At 37.1% G+C, this 14786-nt stretch overlaps 1 long non-coding RNA gene across 1 annotated transcript; it reads left to right on the plus strand.

The window, feature by feature from the left end:
- Positions 1-7580: 7580 nt before the first annotated feature.
- On the plus strand, positions 7581-8767 carry LOC143635919 (uncharacterized). The gene is made up of 3 exons (XR_013154149.1): positions 7581-7645; positions 7841-7933; positions 8649-8767. It is a non-coding gene; the product is annotated as an uncharacterized LOC143635919 (long non-coding RNA).
- Positions 8768-14786: the final 6019 nt, after the last annotated feature.

Here is a 14786-nt window from a genome sequence, read left to right on the forward strand (position 1 = left end):
TGAATCAGTTTCCAATGGAACCACACACCATGGTCTAAACATATGTGGCAATTATCAACTATGTTGGAAGATGTTTGTTGCGTGTTTTGCGGTGACAGTGCCGAAACCACACAACATATGTTTGTACAGTGCAAGGTGACTAAACTAATATGGTCGTTCATTCTTGATTGGGTTAAGCTGCCAAGACGGCCGAATTTTAATTCGGTGGAAGAAATTCTAGACTTTCCAAGTAAAATTATTTAGGAGTGAGCTTCGAAAGCTTGTGAACCCTTCAAGTATTTTGCATATATGGCTGGAGTTGAGATAAACCTAAGAACCCGTCTCAAATTCTCTCTCAGTCCGGTGCTTATCCGCTTGTTGCTTCATTCGGTTTTGCGCTTTCTGTAGGGACTGTTTTAGTAATTTTACCGCCATCTCCTAGTCTTGCATAAACTCGTCTACATCCTTGTCGGTCGTGTCCTTAGGGATATACGGAATGTGTAAAGGCGGTGAAAACCCGTATAAGACCTCGAAAGGCGACTTGCCCAAGGAAGAGTGGAAGGTGGTATTATACCACCATTCGGCTAACGAGACCCATTTAACCCACGTGTGGGGTCTCTCCATTACCATAAACCTTAAATAGCTCTCCAAGCACCGGTTAACAACCTCCGTTTGGCCATCCGTTTGGGGATGATAAGCCGTAGACAAATTGGCGGCCACCCCTTGTAGATTTAGGAATTCCTTCCAAAACAAGCTTAAGAATATCGGGTCACGATCTGAAATTATAGAGTTGGGACAGCCATGTAACTTATACACGTTATCTAGAAAAACATGTGCTACTTCCTTAGCCGAAAACGGGTGAGCGAGGACCATAAAATGGCTATATTTAGTTAAGCGATCCACCACCACAAATATCGTATCCTTTCCTTTAACCTTCGGTAACCCCCCAACAAAAATCCATCGATATGTCGGTGAATATGGTGTTGGGAATAGGTAATGGTTGCAATAGTCCCGATGATGATACGTTCTCGTGTTTAGCTCTCATGCACACGTCACAACCCCTTACCAATTGTCTAACCCCCATTGCGATCCCCTTCCAATAAAATAATCCTTTCACTCTTTGTACAGTAGCCTTCACACCCGAATGCCCACCGATTGGAGACTCATGGCATAATTTAATAATCTCTGTTCTAAGTTTTGTGTTTTCCCCTACCACCATTCGATTCCTTCTCTTTATCCACTTACCATTCCATGCAAACTTTTTTAGATTCTCTCCTGCCTTTAGTTTGTTAATTAAATTTTGCACCTGTACATCTTGGGTCTGGCTGTCTAGTACCCTATGCAACAATAGGGGTTCAATCTGGGAAAGGGCGGTGGTGAATAGCGTGACCCCCCGAACTCGTGACAATGCATCAGCAACAACATTTTCCCGGCCTTTTTATACTCAATGGTATAATCGTATCCCATGAGTTTCGCGAGCCACTTATGTTGTAACGGTGTTGTGACTTTTTGGGTCAAGAGGTGTTTAAGACTTCTCTGATAAGTGCGTATAATAAACGGGCTTGTGACAAGGTAAAAATGCCACTGCTTTATAGCCAACATGATTGAGAGAAGCTCCTTCTCGTATACGGATATAGCTTGTTGTTTCGGAGATCGAGCTTTGCTAAGGAAAGAGATCGGGTGACGTACTTGCATCAAAACAACCCCAAACCACAAGCGGAATCATCAGTTTCTACCACAAATTGTTTAGAGAAATCTGGTAGAGCAAGTACGGGTGCCGATGTAAGAGCCCCCTTAAGTTGTTCGAAGGCGTTTTGTGCTTCCTCCCCCCATTGAAACGCATCCTTTTTTAGTAGGTCGGTGAGTGGTTTCGCTATGAGCCCGAAAGACCTTATAAAACGACGATAATACCCGGCTAGCCCCAAGAACCCGCAGAGTTGTTTCAAAGACTTTGGAGGCGCCCACTGTTGAATAGCCTCAATCTTAGATGGATCCGTTTTAACCCCTTCACCGGATATGACGTGACCCAAATACTCAACCACTCGACCGCCGAACACACATTTAGATCCTTAGCAAATAACTGATGTTCTCGCATGGTGGATAGGACCTGATATAGGTGCTGAATATGTTGCTCTTCATCTCGGCTATAGATTAAAATGTCATCAAAAAATACGAGGACCCCTTTCCTTAGGAACGGTCGAAAGATGTGGTTCATCAATGCTTGAAACGTTGCCGGCGCATTCGTTAGTCCGAATGGCATAACAAGGAACTCATAATGCCCCTCATGCGTGCGAAATGCGGTTTTGTGAATATCATCCGGAGCCATTCGAACTTGGTGGTATCCGGAACGTAAATCCAATTTAGAGAACAATGTAGCTCCCCCCCAGTTCGTCTAGTAATTCTTCTATTAACGAAATAGGAAACTTGTCCTTAACCGTCACGTCGTTGAGTCTGTGATAGTCCATACACATTCGCCATTGCCCTTATTTTTTTTAACCAATACTACAGGAGCCGCGAATGAGCTTTGACTGTTACGAATAACCCCGGCATCTAGGAGCTCACGTGTGGTTTTCTCGATGACGTCCTTTTGTATGGCAGGATATCTGTATGGTCGTTGGCTTATAGGTTGTACCTTCTTTCAACAGAATCTTGTGATCAAATGGCCGCACCGGAGGCAAGGTTTTTGGCATTTGGAAAACATCAGAGAACTCATGCACCACCTTATGCCAAATGCATGCATTCTTGTCTTGAGCTTGATCACATACCACCTTGGATTGAAACATAGGTTCGGCCGACATACCTGTGAGTTGAAGACTAAACATTTGTATGGAGCCATCCTTGTAATGTTTCTGAAGTCATTCAACTTTCTCTACCGAGCAAACCGAAACCTTGTTATTTTGCAGGCCCTTTAATTCACATGGTTTACCCTCGATTTGAAACTGCATGGTCATCTTTTGGAAGTCCCAAAGGATGTCGTGTAAGGGTAGGAGCCACTGGATACCCAAAATAATATCGTAGCTTTCGAGGGAAATAAGCAACACCTTCGTGCTAAACCAATGGCCTTGCATCGACCACTGAAAGTCCGAACAAACTTGGTTGCAAACAAGTTTCATACCATTCGCCACACTTACATTAATCGGTGGGATATCTCTAACCGGGCATTGGAGCTTTTTAGCCAACCTTTCGTCAATAAAGTTATGTTTCGACCCCGAATCAATGAGAATGTGGAGTTGGCGCGTACCCATCGAGCCTTGAACTCGCATAGTGGAGTATGAAGGAAGACCTGTTAATGCGTGTATGGAGATCTGATGTTCTTTTCTTCATCTTCGGTTACTGTTTCCTCTACCGTTACATCATCCTCAGCATCGACTTCGATGATGTACACATGGTTTCTGTTCCGAGGACATTTATGCCCCGGTACGAATTTCTCCGTCCACCAAAAACACTCCCCTTTCGCCCGTTTCTGTTCCAACTCCTTACTTGTCAGACGACGTGACCCCCCAGTTGGTTTGGAAGCCATCGAGGCAGGCCTATTAGGGGTGGGCAGAATAGGTAATTTGGTTGCATTAATGGGAGGGTGAATCCTTGTGTCATTATTGCTTCTTGTATTTGTTATACTTCCTTTCACTACTTTAAGTTTTCCTTCCAAAGTTTCAGTGTTATTTGTTTGGATCCTAGCCAACCCATAAGCTTCATGTAGAGTACACGGCTTAAACATCTCAACCAGACCCCTGATTTCTTGCGTAAGACCTTTAAGATAAAGACTAACGGCTTGTGTTTCACTCAAATTTACCTTGTTCAATAGCGAATCAAATGAGGAATTGTAAACATGAAGCGCTTTAATAGTGAGATCCTTTTGAGTGAGGGAAGCGATCTCTTCCAGTGGATCCTCGAACATGGCATTCGAGAACCTGCTCGAGATAGCCCGAACATAATCATCCCATGAAATATCTGCAATGGTAGCCTTACGGGTGCATATAAAAGACCGATGCCATTGTATAGCATCCCCTTCTAGGTGGACAACCGCGCATCTGAGCTTCAACTCTGCGGGTGTTTCATCAAGTTCAAAAAATGCTCGCAACGATAAACCCACGCCTCCACATCTTCCCCAGAGAACTTAGGGAATTCCACCTTCCTGACCCGCATGGGTTTAGTACCCTTAGAGTCTGCGTCGACAAAAGAGAATGACGAACCCGAGCTACCATTGCTACCTTTTGGGCCGCTAGCGCTCGATTTCTCCTTAACCACCTTGAGTATCTCCTCCTGCTGTTTCATTAGAGCCGATAAGGAACCTTGGATCTCCGAGATTGCCTTGTCATGTTCCTTGAGAGTTTTGTCCACATCCTGATTGCGAGTGTTTGTCATGATGACGAGAGGGATTCCGGCTGGTGATCGGAACAGCTCGGATACCCTTGATAGGGTTGGAACCGATGAAACCAAGAGAACTTGCTAAGAGATAGAAGAAAAACCAATTTTCTGCATATCTTAGAATGAGATCGGCAGCTAGGTTAAATCAAACTAACAAAACCAAAGTTACACATGACACCAACAAAGTAATAAAAGGCCATAATGGTCCTTGACAATTGAAACATAACCAAAACCAACATAAGTAATAAAAACACTAAACGATCCGTAACATATCAGGACGCGCCACGAAGCAACTATTCCGTCGAATTCGACGGTTTATCGTTTTGTCCAACGGATTATTGAACACCACCGATTGTTTAATTTGTCCGATAAACCCAAAATTTTTGAATTCGGTTTTTTTTTTTATTTTGATTTCTAGAGTAAAATTGAACAATATGGTTGTGTTCTCTTCGAAAAACTAAGCGATTTGCACTATTGATTTGCTTGATTTTGTGGAGAAATAATAAAAATGGAGATGGAGGTTGGTTATGGAGGTTTAGGGGTTGAGAGGTAGAAGATGAAGAATTCCGCCAGAACCCACTAAAATTCCGTCGGATCCGATTGCATCGGATCCATTAATACATTGACACGTGACGCGATGTTAAAGGTCCAAAAATTTCGTCGTTTGATCCGATAAGATTTTAGGCTAGTTTGGTATTGTGTTTGGTCTATGACTAATTCTAAAAAACCATAGTTAAAAAAGGCTATTTAAGAAATTGCCCATAATATCGTACACGGGCAACAAAGACCACCTAGAATTCAAAACAAGAAAAACAATCAACAAAGTCACAATCCTTAAATCACTTTTTTTTTTGAATGGCCAATACCATCAACCACACAATAAGGCTCCATAACACACTTTGAATTAGTACCTTAAAACACAAAACTCTCATACCAAGAGTACGGAGTACGAACATATTTAAAATGCATAGCTTTAAAACAACAAGGAATAACAAATTAAGGTATGTCAGTTGTTAACTTAGACTCCAGAAGCAAGGCAACTTGATCTAAAAAGTGTATATATGCGCGCAGCTATGCACAATTAAGTTTTTAAAAGAAGCAAGCGTATAAATAGTGTTACCAGTCATGCGTGTAAGATAAAGGATGCAAGTAGCGAACGTACCAATAGAAGAAGTGAAAGAGCATTGTTTTTATTGAAACAGAAATGACATTTTAAAAACATGAAAATATAAGATATTGTGAATATCCTAGTTTCTACAACAGAAGTAGAAAGCATGGTGGGGTTGACTCAAGGCAAAAGCAGCCGCTTTAGGCGAAGTACAAGAAGTCAGAGAAGGCATTGCGGGCAGTGGTGAAGCTTGGACAAGAACGTAGGGGGCGGACTCAAAAGTGTATTTTAAAAAATCGTAAACGGGGGGGGGGGGGTCCCTTGACATGTGCTACACCGTCCCGAAAATGACTTTCATGTTCCCGGGACTTAACATGTCATTGACCACAAGACAACTTCGATCTTGATCCATAGCTCCTCCGGGTCCACTACCACCTGCCTCGCCATGTCAGCGTCCGCTGTCAATGACACGTCATTGCCAATATGCAGCAACAACACCATCTTTACCATCTTGTCAATGACACGTCATTGCCAATTCTATGATGGAAATATCACATGAGATTTGCTCGTACGCAGAGTCACGTCAGAAATGGTTTCTTGTAACTTGTCTTCATGTTTCATAATATTATGCTTTACGTACTACGTACTATATAAATTATTGTTCACTATGATAGTGACTTTGTAATTACTTTATGTGCCAGAATTGTCACGGGGTATTTTAAGAGGTTTCTCGTACATGTGATCATTATAATGTTTTTTTTTTCTAAATTTACTGAATTAATATTTATAAGCTAGAAAAATGATTAGGGAACATAACTAATCGAATACATAATCCCCCCCCCCCCCCCCACCACCCACACACCAAAAAAAAATGTGACATTGCATCTAAAGTGAATAGAAGTAATTCCTTTTAAATCTAAGCTTGATGAGAAAAGAAAATAGACGCTATAAATCAATTCAAATAGATAGGGGAGTTTCGAATCAACAACATAGCAAGTCTATAGCCCTTTCTCTTTTCAATGTCCTAGCTAAGGCAGGTGAAAGCCCAATAGATCGCCGTTCCACCACATAGCTACGACAAGAAATCTCTTAGATGGGCATGCGACGAATCTGGCTTGATCTATCAACGGAGCAATTGATCGATGTTGAAAGGTCAATAAAAAATATTTATAAAGGTACCTCTACTAGCAAGGACAAGTAAGGTGTCGAATCCACATAGAATCAGTGGAAACAGATCGTTCAGTTTAATGCTTTTACTTATTTATACTATGGCGGACAAACGATGTCAATCGGTTTAAAAGTGATTTGTAAAACGATAATATGAAAATAACCAATCTCCAGGTTTCAAGTTTTGAAGCAAGTTAGACAATTGATAAACCTATTTAGAAAAATCCTTGTTATATGTAAACCAAAAGACTTAATATTTGGTTATGCACTTAATCCAAACAATTGACACAACTTAATAAAACTATTTGACTATCAGTTTTAGATTTTGAGACACAAAATCAATACTATGGTTAATGATAAACGTGTCAATGACAAAAAGAACTCAATCCTAATTGTTGATGACCTCAAATCGATTAACTAATAAAAGATTAAGCAAACAAATACTGGAAAACTGTTTAAGCACACAAACAAATATTTGTATTTTAATTTTGAGCTTACTATCGCATGGCATTGTAGCAACTTTAAACTATATTTGTGTGCTTTACAACTTTGATTTTGGTTTTTGAAATTTTTTAAAACTTGAATCAGATTGAATTTATTCAAGTTCAGTCCGTATTCGATTCGAATTCGAGTTTCAAATACGAATCGAATTTCGCATATGGTATATAATACGAATTCGAATTCATATCGAATAGTTCAACTTTTATTCAAATACGAATGCGATAACTAGCAAAAAAAACATTATTCAGATTACTCGATTCGATTAACGTGAAAATTAATTTGTTATTCGATTCGATTAATACCCCTGCTAAAATAATATAATGCACATGCATGTTTATCACAATGTACAAGTGGGTTCATGCAATTTCCAATCTTTACCTAACAAATACTCCGAGCTATTTGATACAGTCTATATAATATTCATCAAACTCTTCCTGCTCTTTGCCCAACTTTCACTCTCTCTTATTAATGGCTTCCATCGCAGGATCATTCACTTTCATGCCATGTTGTAAATTCAAACAGGTTAAATTCTTAACCTAAACCCTAATTTATATATTGTTCATGATTTTGTTTCTCTTGTGTTTGATTCTAATCACTAATCAGCTTGTTGCTTGTATACCTTCTGTATCGATGTAAATACGACTTTTAATGAAATATAAATATAAATATTGATTTTGTATTTTTTTTTTTGTGATCAAATTTGTTTTATGTTGTCAGTCATGTAACTTCAATGCCGTCAAGCTTGTTATCAATCGAAGATCATTCCCGTCCCTTAAATTGCGTTCTGCCCTGGTTTCTTGTAAGGTATATGTTCTTCACTCTTAGACGTCCAATGGCGAAGTTTCATTAGGGCCAGGGGTGGCCCCGGCCGCCATGTATTTTTGCGCAGTAGTGTAAATGTGTCCGTTTTTCGCCCGAAAATTTAATATGTAGTGTAAACTTACTCGTTTTCGCCCGACCTCCCTATTTTTTTCGCAATAGTGTAAATGTATCCGTTTTTCGCCCGAAAATTTAATGCGTAGTGTAAACTTAATCCTTTTGGCCCGAAAATTTGAGCCCGACCTCCCTATTTTTTTCGCAGTAGTGTAAGTTTATCCGTTTTTCGCCCGAAAATTTAATACGTAATGTAAACTTACTTGTTTTCACCCGAAAACTCCCTATTTTTTTTGCAGTAGTGTAAATGTATCTGTTTTTCGGTCAAAAGTTTTATACGTAGTTTAAATTAACCTGTTTTCGGCCAAAATTTGAGCCGTCCCACTCGTTTATAAATTTTTAATACATTTTGAGTTCGGCCCCCGACGCTCGAGTCCAAGCTTCGCCATTGAAAACGTCGTTGCTAAATTTGATGAACAAATGGTGATGGTATATAAATATTATATGTATGATGTTTAAAGGTCTAAACGAGCCGAACAAGTTACAAGTTATATTTTTATCTTTTTATGTAATTATGTATGTAACATAATATGTATTGTTTAGGTTGATTGTAGCAACATGTAAAACATATCACATTTTCATTTTCTTACAGGCGACGAGCGATACACTTGACAGAGTTTGTAAAATTGCTGGGCAACAGCTGGGGATACCCGAAGATTATCCTATAACCGGAGAGACCAAATTTGCTGTGCTCGGGGCTGATTCTCTCTTAACGGTATTGTGGTGTTTGTTTTGTTTTGTTTTATATTGTTGCGAGGTACACAATGGTAGCTAAATGTACGGGTGTAAACGAGTCATGCCCAAGCTTGTCTAGACTCGAGCCAGGCTTACTTTAAGCTCTTTTTTGTAAAGTTCAATCTCGGATCGCAAGCATTTTTACAAGCTCAAACTTAGCTCAGGCTTGACTTGTTTATTATTATTATATATTTTAATTTACTATTTATGCGTATATTTTATTTATATATTAATTATATGTGTTATATATTACTTGATATGTGCATCATGTTCAAAAGGGAACTAAAAAAAATGGAGAACTAGGACCATGTCTTTTATGTTTAACAAAATAATACAAAATTCATTTTTACATGTAAAAAGAAAATGTTATATAATCTTTTTTTTAGCTTTTACATACATGTAGAAGCCATTTTCATTCATTTAAAAAAAATCAATTAAAAACCTTAGAAAAATATATTTTTTACAAAAAAATAATAATAATAATAATAATAATTTATTGGAATGATTTTTGTATGCGTTTATAAGCAAAATCTCCGGTTCCCCACTTTTTTTGAGTTCTCACTGAACCCTCCGAATATTGTTTACTTTTTTTCCTCGCTGATTTACATACAACTATTATTATAAAATGATATATTTAATATGTTAAATAAAAGTCATATAAATTAGTGGCTTGTCAAGCTAGCTTAAGCACGACAAGTAAGCTTGGGCTTGAACTCATTTATTAAAATAGCCGGCACGGTCTTACAAATCCATAATATTAAATTACTTTAGATAGGTTAATCCATCATTGTTTCTCTGTTGAACTACTATTTGTATATAATATTTATATAATAAATCATAATATGAAATAAATAGGTTTTTTCTTAGTAACATTTTTTTGATACAGGTTGAGTTTGTGATGGATCTTGAAATAGAATTTGGAATCCGTATAGAGGAAGTAAGTTCTCAGTCTATTGCAACTGTTCAGGATGCAGCAGATCTTATTGAGGAGCTCATGATTACAATGTAAAAATAAGTTTATTTTTATTTCAAATTTCCGGTTGGATCTTATTATTGTATTCAAGAATCTTCGTAAGATTATGTGGGTGCATCAAACATGTTATAATATGTTGTATTTGTTTCTACAATGGGACTTATGCCGAATTATATGTGGTTTTATGGTATGAACTGAAAAAGTTTTTAATTATTTATATTATTAGTTTTTATCTCTCGTATTACAGAGTTGTATTATATTATTTGTTTATAATACTTATATATTTTTTTAGATTTAAATTTTATTTATTGTAAGGAAGTAATAATATATAGCCCTGCTTGTGGTAATTAGCCCTGCTTGTGGTGCGCACATATGATGTATATATGTGTGAACCCTCGGGTGAGCAAAAGTGAAATTGCACTAATTTTGACGTTATTTTACTAATCTCGTGAAAATAATGTTAAAAGTGACGGACGGTTAATCAGGCATCATGTAGTGGCGTTGATAGCCGAAAGACAAGGGTACATGTACCGATCAGCCGGTGTCCCGATGATTAAGTGCTATGTGCCTTATGTCCAAGGCTTGATGCAAAACTACTATCGAGCCGGGGGTCTCACCGAAAGCAGCCTCTCTATCCTTATAGGGTAGAGGTAAGGCTGTCTACATCTTACCCTCCTCAGACCCTACCATAGCTTTGCTATTGGTGAGATATACTGAGTATGATGATGATGATGATGTAAGGAAGTAATAATATACTTAAGTATATTGTTATATTGTAGGCTAATATATATATATATATATATATATATATATATATATGGGAGATTTCAATTAAGAACCCCTTTGAGTTTTAAGAACTCGAAAGAACTCAGTGTAACGATTTTTTTTCAAATTTTTTTTACACATGCGTAATATATGTAAGTTTCATACATGTAAAAAAATTACAGAATTTTTTACACATCGAGTCGACTTTTTACACATGTGTAACGGACGCAAAAGTTAGTGTAACCACTTACATATTTATTATCTCTCCTACTTTGACTTTTTTGCCAGATTTAATCTCAACCACATATTTCAATCCATTTAATTAAATGTGTGGCATAGAATTGAGTCATTAAGTTCTTAAAACTCAACATGGTTATCAAAATACCCCTCCCCTATATATATATATATACACACACACATACTAAACACACATTTTGCCCAACAAATAATCCCCCCTCCCTTTTCGCCCCACATTTCGCCCAGAGGGGGCGGTGTTGTAGCCCCTATCGTCTAAAAATCGCCCCAATATACCGTTCACTATGCCTAGCCTTAATGGGTTGTTAAAAGAATTAATTCACAACCCAATTAATTCACAAATCCTTCATTATATGAATTTGAATTAAGCCCACATAACTTTAAGTTTAATTTATATATATATTACGAATTCTTTATATATTCGTCGGCATGTAATTTGCAAATTCCATTTTATTTCAATTATTTCAACTTTCTTTTAGTGACCTCTATGGCTCCATCTCACTGTGTGCGTTTTATTTCACAAACCAACAATTATTTCCTTGTGGCACATGTACTAATCTAAATGTTGTCCAAAAATAACCCGATTCCTTCTTAACTTCCCGAGACTCAAAAGCATGATCATAGATATCCTTAATTAGTATTTTTAACGTTCAATGACCTGAAATGCAAAAATACACTTGAAGTATCATTGTTCACACTAAAAACTAAATAAAATTACACAATAATACATATAAATACATGATTTACACCATACCATCAATAATTCATAACGTACTTGATGAAATCCAAAAATCAACAACAAACTATGTTTGTTAAGATTGAAAATAATATAATTTTAAATGTCATTATTAACATATTATACTATGTATATTGTTGAATATTGTAAATAAAAAAAACTCTAATACGCTTTCATTATACGAAGAAATTTTTTTTCATTAAATTATAAATATATGCTTAAAAGTTGACTCATTTTTTTAAAATTAATTCATTTGTCTATTGATTTTTTTGTACATTGTAATCTCATATCATATCATCATATCATGCCCAGTAAAATCCCACCGACAGCAAAGCTATAAGTAGGGTCTGGGGAGGGTGGGATGTAGGCACACCGTACCTCTATCCAAAGGAATAAAGAGGTGGCTTCCAGAGAGACCCTCGGCTCTAAGTACATGTGTATGAAGCAAAATAAAGGAAATCAAAGTTTAACAGTTATATAAAAACTACTACTAATTATAATAATATTAATAATAAGATCACAGTTTAACAACTATATAAAAGCTAATAATAATTATAATAATAATAATATATGTAAGGGAAATACCATTATGGTATGTGACCTAAATAAGTTAAGTCTAAACCCTAAGGTATTCAATTCTTTCTAAAAATCCTTAACTTTAATTCTACTTCTCCACGAATTCCTATCCTCAACCATGTCCTCGGAGAGGTTTAGGTCTATCAAATCATGCCTAATCCTCTCATCCCAAGTCAATTTCGGTCGTCCTCTACCCCTCCTCCCCTCTATAGTAATGTTTTCTACGGATCTAACAGGATTTGTACATTGTAATCTAATTTTATAAATTATAAATATATGATTTAAATCCATCAATTTATTTTTTTGGTTAGTAAATTGTATATATATGTTAAATTGTAATGATAGTATATACCAATTACTTTCAAATATAATAAAGTTTACAATATTTAGTTTCTTGGTTTTTTATATCAATGATTGTTTCGGGTTTTTTGCGGAACTTAAATTTGATTGTTACGGGTCAAAAGTTGGTAAATAGATTGTTTTGTCCAAATTAACTACATTTTACTCAAAATTTATTACGAGTAAAAAATAGGCAATCTGAATATTTTTTAAAGTTTGAGAATGCAAATAGATTTATCGTCAAACTTGTTACGAGTTTAAAGTTTTGACTTAAAAATGTATTCATACTCATTCAATTGGACATATTGATCCAATTTTCTCATTTTGTTTCGCAATTTCATATTCCAAGTAACAAATGAAAGTTAGAATTTTACACGTGGAACAACTTTAATACACAGCAGATTGTATATGTTGGGCTCATGAGGGATAGGGCTTTGTATACTAGTTTAGAATAAAAGGCGTGGAGGAGTTGGAGAAAGCACGAGTTAACATGTTAACTTTAGTTCATTTTGCTAGTTGTGATTTTGGCCTTTGTAGTGTAATCCTGTATGAGTCTAGCAATAGTGATAGTATTAATAAAGGATGTAATGTGATAAGAAATAGTCTTGGTCTTGGAAATCCATTGTCTAGGGCAGTAGGGCTTATAGTGTTAGGGTGCTGTTGTAAGCTTTAAAAATGGGCATGTACGTCCTATGTAAAGCCCCGAACCCGGTAGCCCTACTTTAACGTCGGATTTACTCATAAACATAGTTCTACAAATCAGAGTTAATTAAAACCTTTCGTGGAAACGTCAACTTCAATCATTTGTTACAAAGTATACAACTTGTCTTTAAAAACGTAACATAGCACATCACATTTAAAACATCATTTCTTCTATCTTCAGATGTCATCCATTCAATCCATGCCATGTGTCATTCTCATGCTAGCTCTTTATTCTGCTCACCTGCGTGCATACTAAAAGTCAGCTACGCTAAGTGAGTTCTAGTTAATCAAGCAACTTACCATACAACCACTACATGCATTTATATACATGTCCGGAGTCACATAGTCGTCTATCTAACCTGCTCAACTCTCCACTAACCTCTTATTTACTCCTGCAGCTTAGCCACTTGATTACGGAAGCACATTGAGGCCCGCCTTCCCACGTACTTACGTGTTGCCACATATTTAACGAAGGCACGTAGAGGCTTACTCTCCCACGTACTATCGTCATGCCACTTAATAACGAGGGCACACATAGGCTTACCCTACCACACACTCACGTTTGCCACTTTAATAACGAAGGCACGCATAGGCTTACCCTACCACGTACTATCGTCATGCCACTAACACCCTTACTAGACCCCTATCCACTTCTATCACACTCTACTTCTACTTGTCTATAACACACTTCCTATCAGTTTATTATTTACATAATAAGCAAGTCATATCATAGCATTCATACACACTAATAACCACTTGGCAATCACTATCCTTGGCGATACGTGCAATATCCGAAGATCGCTCACGCACCAACAAGAATTGTATAATAGCTACCTCGTATATCATCTATAGCATACACTTACCACTTAAGGTAAGTGTATTCACACTTCACATCGAGTATGCACACAACCCCTAAAACATAACAAGGAAAATGGGGCTAGAAACTCATCTGAACTCGGTTACGTCTTCCGTTAATGGTTACTCCTTCTTTAGTTGTGCGCGACTAACTGTTTAATAAACACAATATCAAATACTGCTCTAGCCGTGCCTAACTGTTTGCTTAATTAATCATAAACGTCTAAGCCGGTTTTACTTCATTGAATCTTTACCCGGTTAGTTAATCGTTACTCGTTAACCTTTAAAGGTATCTTTCATAAATCGTCAAAGTCAAATGGCTATTATGTAATTATATCATTCTTTTCTAAGTCCAGGGACCATTCTGTAATTCTGCCAAACTTCTAGTTCGTTATCCAGTCCTTAACGAATAGGGTTCTTAACGAATGAACTTATTCGTTATAACGAACTGGTCCTTGTAACGAATTTGCCACTATGACGAATTGGACCTTATACGAATCGGTCCTCATCACGAACTGAACCTTCTAACGAATGAGGGTTCCTCCGTTAACGAACTACTTAACGAACCGCTTCTAATTCGTTAATTCCTTTTAGCGAATGGTCATAACGAATTGGAGTTACTTCGTCATCTTTTCCTGGCGAATTGGCATAACGAACTGGGGTTAGTTCGTTATATTCTGGTAATGAATTAGGGTTAGGGTTCTGACATTTCGTCAAATGTCACATCAGAACATTCCTTGATGTGACTCAACCTCCGGCGCTGCCTTTCCGTCACCGCATTTGCCGGAAAAAGG

Source organism: Bidens hawaiensis, unplaced genomic scaffold, assembly GCF_021521415.1.
Source record: "Bidens hawaiensis isolate Kalapana, Puna unplaced genomic scaffold, B.hawaiensis_p1.1 tig00007738_1, whole genome shotgun sequence".
In the NCBI taxonomy this organism is placed as follows: Eukaryota; Viridiplantae; Streptophyta; class Magnoliopsida; order Asterales; family Asteraceae; genus Bidens; species Bidens hawaiensis.